Source organism: Passer domesticus, chromosome 27 (assembly GCF_036417665.1).
Source record: "Passer domesticus isolate bPasDom1 chromosome 27, bPasDom1.hap1, whole genome shotgun sequence".
NCBI classification, from domain to species: domain Eukaryota; kingdom Metazoa; phylum Chordata; class Aves; order Passeriformes; family Passeridae; genus Passer; species Passer domesticus.
The window spans coordinates 3,684,257-3,690,575 of NC_087500.1; the positions used below are offsets into that span (position 1 = coordinate 3,684,257).

Consider the following 6,319-nt stretch of genomic DNA (forward strand, 5'->3'; position numbering starts at 1 on the left):
CTGGGAATTGGAGATGGGAGCTGGGGGTGGGATGGCCACGCTCTGGGGTCCCCAGTGGTCCCGTTCCCAAAGCCAGACAGGCACTGGGACAGGCTGGGCTGGGAAGGGCACAGTGGCAGGGGACATGGAGGGGACATCAGAGGGTGCTCAAGGTCCTTGGGAGCCACAGCTCATGTTTGTGGCTGTGCAGCCCAGCCTCTGTGCCTGTGCACACTCCTGGGGCTCCCCTGGCACCCCGAAGGTGCAGGAGCAGTGTGTTCATCCCAGAGCTGCCTGCTCGCCTTGTCTCAGTGACACAAGTGCCAGCCTGGCAGGGGGACAGCAGACACTGCCTTGGGGCTGCAGCTGTGAAAGCACCCGGTGACAGCCCCTTCTTGTGGTTATGCCATGGCAGGGACCCCTAAGCAGAGGCATTTCCATGGAACCATGCTCAGCTGCCGTGTTCAGCACTCACCCCCTGGCATGGAGCTTCCTGGGAAAAGCAGCTCAAGATGGAGCCTTCCACATTCCTGCTCCACGTTCTGCTGTGCTTGTGCCCCGGGCTCAGTCCTGCACAGGGGCAGAGCCACAGTGGCTGGACCGGCGTGGGGCAGGAAGGGCTGGCACAGCAAGTGGATTTTGGGGGCACAGGGAAGGCCAGGGTTGGGGTGCCAAGGCTAATTTTGGCCCTGAACCTCCCAGCCCTACAGCAGCTTCTTGCCAGGCTGGGCCAGGTGTTCAAACCCTGTAGGGCTGAGATCAGAAGCGGGCACTGCCTGCCTCCCCAGCTGTCCCCCTGCTCCAGCGCAGACTCTGGTTGAATTTCTTTCTTTTCCTTCACTCCTGACCCAGGAGCAGGAATAAACTCCCCACCACAGCCTTCAGGGGCTCTTCCTGAGCCTGCCAGCCTCACTGGAAACAAACATGGAACAGGGAACAGGGGCTGCCCAGTACTGGAGTAAGGGCGATTTTGATGTGGGTGAGGGAGAGAAAATGATCTGACTCCATAATCAGAAAGCTAATTAATTACTTTATTATACTATGCTATATACATTATATCTAAACTGAATCTGCTTCACCCTCACCCTTGCTCACAACTGCATAGAATTGCACTCGTTTCTGGTTTTCTCATGACTGTCTTGTGGCAGTCTGGCACATACACTTTTTTGGCCCTGATAGGCCAAGGAAACATTGGATAAATAATCTTTATATTATATTCTATTTTGGTATAGCACAGGTATAGCAAACACGATAAGAATTCTGTTTTCTTCCTCGGATGCTGAGAGAATGTGACATTCACAAATATTCTTGGGAATAATTCTGGTTTGTTTTTCTTTGTGGAGAGAAACGTGGCAACAGCCCGGCGGCCCCGGGGCAGGAGACCCCCAGAGCCGGGGACCCCCGGTGCAGGAGCGGGGTCTGGGGGTGCCGGGCTGAGCTGCTGGCGTGTCACCAGCCTTGTTTTGGCTGCCGGGACGCGTCCCTGCCGCGGCTTGTCCCCACGCCCAGCGCCGGCTGTCATTAGCGAGGCGGGTCCCGCCCCGCTCCCATCCCGCGTCAGCAGGAGCTGCCAGGTGTGCCCGGCCAGGTGTGCCCGGCCAGGTGTGCCAAATAAGGAAAGCACCCGCGCCCTTCTGCTTGCAAAACACTTTGGGCTCGGCGCTGTGCTGACGCTGCCGGTTCCCAGCAGCTCCTGGAGGCTGAAGTGGCCCCTCTTGCCTCGCTGGGCTGCAGCTGAGAGCCCCGGGAGCCTGCAGAGACACTGCCCTGAACCCCACAGGGCTGCTGAGGCAGGGCCCTGGCAGCAGTGCCAGGGACACGGAGAGGGGACACGGGCAGGGACCCCCAGGGTGGATGTGGGACAGCCCTGGCCATAAGGGGACACAGGCAGGGACCCCCAGGATCCCTGGACAAAGGTGCCTCCCTGGCTCTGTCAGGGAGCAAACTGGGAAAGCAGTTCCCAGGGCACTGCTGGTGTGGCCTGTGCCCCTGGTGTCCCTCACCCTGACCAATCCCACTGCCACCATCCCTGGGACATCCTGGGGCAGCCCTGGCCATGAGGGGACACAGGCAGGGACCCACAGGGTGGATGTGGGGCAGGGGACATGGGCAGGGACCCACAGGGTGGATGTGGGGCAGGGGACACAGGCAGGGACCCACAGGGTGGATGTGGGGCAGTTCTGGCCATGAGGGGACACAGGCAGGGACCCACAGGGTGGATGTGGGGCAGCCCTGGCCGTGGGACTCACCCTGCACATGGAGCTCAGCTCCCAGGCCCAGGACACGAAGCATGGCAGTGCCACACTGTGCCATGTGCCACACTGGCCTGGCTGGGGTCACCCGTGTCCCTGGTGCTGCCAGTGAGCCACGGCACAGGGCACAGAGCTGCAGTGGTCAGGGCTCACAGCTGGGCTGGGGTCAGAGGCAGGAGAGCAGCTCCAGCCCCCAGGGATCCACAGGGGTCACCAGCACAGGGTGGGAAACAGCAGAGGCTGGAGGAGGAGGCAGGAGGCTCTGGCGAAGCTGCTTCAGAAATTGGCTGTCTGTGTCTCTCCATATTCATGGGTAACAAGGAGAGGCCCAGGAACGAGGAGATCTCGGGTCTTTCCCAGCTGGGATGAGCAGAACGTGTCCAAGGGGCTCAGCAGGTCCAGCCCTGTCTGTAATTTGGGAAGGCTGTGTGTCACTGGGGGTGACAGAAATGCCCTGAGCAGTTATGGCCCCTCACCCAGTGAGCCTCATGTGTCCCCTGAGTCCCCCAGTTCTGGGTCAAAGCCCTGGGTCCCAGGCAGCCACTGGGGAGCTGTCCTTAGCCAAAGCAAAGGTGAAAGGCTCCCTGACAAGGCTCCAGTTGAAGGGCCTGACTGGCACCCATGTGGCTCCAGCCTCTTGGGGACACTGGTGCAATCCCACCCCTCACCCCCAGCTTGCAGTGACCACAACCCCCAGGGAAGGGTGGTCAGGCCCCAGCCACGCTGGGCTCTCAGCTGCACTGACCCCACACAGGCAAAGAAGGCACCAGCACCCCGGCCTGCAGGAGCTCTGGGGACAGCAGGAGGGGTTTGGGGCTCTCTGCAGAGACACAAAGCCACAGTGGGGCTGGCAGGAGCCCCCCAGCCCCTCTGGGCTCCCTGGGCAGGGCTGTGGCTGGGCCACGCAGGTGGAAAGTTATTTCTCAGGAACTGGCTGATGGTGAAAGTTCTTTCCCAGGTGTGGCCCAAAAGGAATGTAAATCCTCTGAAGTCCTCGTCTCCCCTGTAATTACTGTCGGACAAGTTTCAGCTTGGAGCTGCGCCGCCCCGGCCCGGGGCGTGGGAGGGAGGGGGTGACGCAGCCGGCGTGTCCCTGCAGCTCACATGTCCCCTCCTGCCCCAGGAATGCAGCCCGTGACTCACGGGGACAGCCAGCTGCGGGTGGGGGCACACCACGGGGCTCCTGCAGCTGTGGGACCCCGTGTTCAGCCTGGACGTGGGGTGACTGAGCAGCCAGACTCTGCTGTCCCCCGGGGACACAGCCTTGCCTTCATCCCAAACTGGGAAAACACTTCCCAGGGCACTGCTGGTCTGGTCTGTGCCTCTGGTGTCCCTCACCCTGACCTGTTCCACTGGCACCACCCCTGGCACATCGGCACTGGGCCAGTGCACGAATTCCTGGCAGCAGATCCTGAAGGGTCTTGGCTCGCGGGGCTGTCAAAGCTGAGGGACATTGCACAGGGCTGGCAGGGTGGGACCCATCTCAGGAGCCCGTGCAGCAGGGGCAGGGGCAGGAGCTGGGGCAGGGGCAGGAACTGGGGCAGAAGCTGGAGCAGGAGCAGGGGTAGGAGCTGGGGCAGGAGCTGGAGCTGGAGCAGGAGCTGGGGCAGGAGCTGGGGCAGGAGCTGGGGCAGGAGCAGGAGCTGGGGCAGGAGCTGGGGTAGGAGCTGGGGCAGGAGCAGGAGCTGGGGCAGGAGCTGGGGCAGGAGCTGGGGCAGGAGCAGGAGCTGGGGCAGGAGCTGGGGCAGGAGCTGGGGCAGGAGCAGGAGCTGGGGCAGGAACTGGGGCAGGAGCTGGGGCAGGAGCTGGGGCAGGGGCAGGAACTGGGGCAGGAACAGGAGCTGGGGCAGGAGCTGGGGCAGGAACAGGAGCTGGAGCAGGAGCAGGAGCTGGGGCAGGAGCTGGGGCAGGAACAGGAGCTGGGGCAGGAGCTGGGGCAGGAGCTGGAGCAGGAACAGGAGCTGGGGCAGGAGCTGGGGCAGGAGCAGGAGCTGGGGCAGGAGCAGGAGCTGGGGCAGAAGCTGGGGCAGGAGCTGGGCAGGAGCTGGGGCAGGAACAGGAGCTGGGGCAGGAGCAGGAGCTGGGGCAGGAACAGGAGCTAGACACGGAGCAGCTCAGCGGCATCTCGGGGCCAGGGGCTCGGGGTGAGCCTGCTGGGGGCATCCCCAGGGGAATCACTCGGGAAGGAGCCCTGCACAGTGCCCTCAGGCCGGGCTCTCACGCTTGTGCTGGGCTCCTGGGGTTGGGCACGGGGCTGGGGCAGAGTCCACGCTGCCAAGGCCCGCGTTCCCCGGCAGTGCCCAGTGCCAGAGGGGCTCTCCCGGTAGCCCGTGTGTGCGGAGCAGCCTTGGGAGCGTGTCAGAACTGCAGCGTGCTCACCTCACACACCTGATCACGCCCTTCTCCTCCCCTCTCTTCCCGGCCGGACTCAGGCGCTGGCTCAGCACCCGCCCCGGCCGCGGCACCGGCACCGGGGCTGAGGGGAGCTGGGGAGCTGCTGGGGCGCGGGGCAGGCAGGGATCGGCTCCCACAGGACACCCGTGCACAGCCCTGCACACCCCAGTACCCCCCGCACACCCCTGCACACACTGGTACCCCCTGAGCAGCCCAGAACTGCCCCACGCTCCCGTCCCCGGCCCCATCCCCGTCCTCGTTCCCGTTCCCATCCCGTTCCCATTCCCGTTTCTGTTCCCATTCCTGTCCCCGTTCCCGTTTCCCGCTCCCATTCCCCGTTCCTGTTCCCATCCCCATTCACGGTCCTGTCCCCATTCCCGTTCGCATTCCCATCCTTATCCCCGTTCCCGTCCCTGTTCCCCGTTCCCGTTCCCCGTTCCTGTTCCCTTTCCCGTTCCCCGTTCCTGTTCCCTTTCCCGGTCCAGTTCCCGTTCCCATTCCCTTTCCCTTTCCCTTTCCCTTTCCCTTTCCCTTTCCCATTCCTGTTCCCATTCCCATCCCCATTCCCGTTCCCATCCCATCCCGTTCCCGTTCCCGTTCCTGTTCCCATTCCCATCCCCGTTCCCCGTTCCCATCCCCATTCCCATCCCCATTCCCGTTCCCATCCCATCCCGTTCCCGTTCCCTTTCCCGTTCCCGTTCCCATTCCCATCCCCGTTCCCCGTTCCCATCCCCATCCCGTTCCCGTTCCGGTTCCCGTTCCCCATTCCCATCCCCATTCCCGTTCCGGTTCCTGTTCCTGTTCCCGTTCCCATCCCCGCTCCCGTTCCCATCTCCGTTCCCATTCCCGTTCCCATCCCCGTTCCCATCCCCATTCCCGTTCCCGTTCCCGTTCCCGTTCCCGTTCCCATTCCCATTCCCATTCCCGTTCCCGTTCCCGTTCCCGTTCCCGTTCCCGTTCCCGGTCCCGTCCCGCAGTGCCGGTCGCTGCCAGCAGGGGCCGCCCGTGCGCAGCGATCGCTCCCCGGGCGCTCCCGGCGCTCCCGGCCCGGCTTTGCCGCTGCCCGCCCGCTCCCGCCGGGACCCGGATCCGCCCGCTCCCGCCGGGACCCGGATCCTCCCGCTCCCGCCGGGACCCGGATCCTCCCGCTCCCACCGGGACCCGGATCCGCCCGGCCCCACCGGGACCCGGATCCGCCCGGCCCCACCGGGACCCCGGATCCTCCCGGCCCCACCGGGACCCGGATCCGCCCGCTCCCACCGGGACCCCGGATCCTCCCGGCCCCACCGGGACCCCGGATCCGCCCGCTCCCACCGGGACCCGGATCCGCCCGGCCCCACCGGGACCCGGATCCGCCCGCTCCCACCGGGACCCCGGATCCTCCCGGCCCCACGGGGCACCCCCGACCCCAACCCGTCCCACTGGATACCTCCGGGACCCCCGGATCCTCCCGGCCCCACCGGTCCCCCGGTCTCACCGGGTCCCCTGAGATCCCCCCGCTCCCCTGGGGTCTCACTGGGTCCCTCTGCCCCAGCCCACAGCCCAGCACCGTCCCCCGGGCAGGTCCCAGCCACATTCCCAGCTGCAGACCCATCACACCCGGGGGTCCTGTGGGGTGAGGGGCACCACCGGGGCATTGGGGCTGCCAGCACCACCGGGACACCGGGACTATGAGCCACCAGGACATGGGAGCC

The 6,319-nt window shown here is 65.1% G+C and overlaps 1 long non-coding RNA gene across 1 annotated transcript; it reads right to left on the reverse strand.

Moving 5' to 3' along the window:
* Positions 1 to 989: 989 nt before the first annotated feature.
* LOC135286768 (uncharacterized) lies at positions 990 to 5,104 on the reverse strand. The gene is made up of 3 exons (XR_010350823.1): positions 4,611 to 5,104; positions 2,229 to 2,639; positions 990 to 1,730 (listed from the first exon to the last, which is right to left on the reverse strand). It is a non-coding gene; the product is annotated as an uncharacterized LOC135286768 (long non-coding RNA).
* Between the last annotated feature and the right edge of the window lie 1,215 nt (positions 5,105 to 6,319).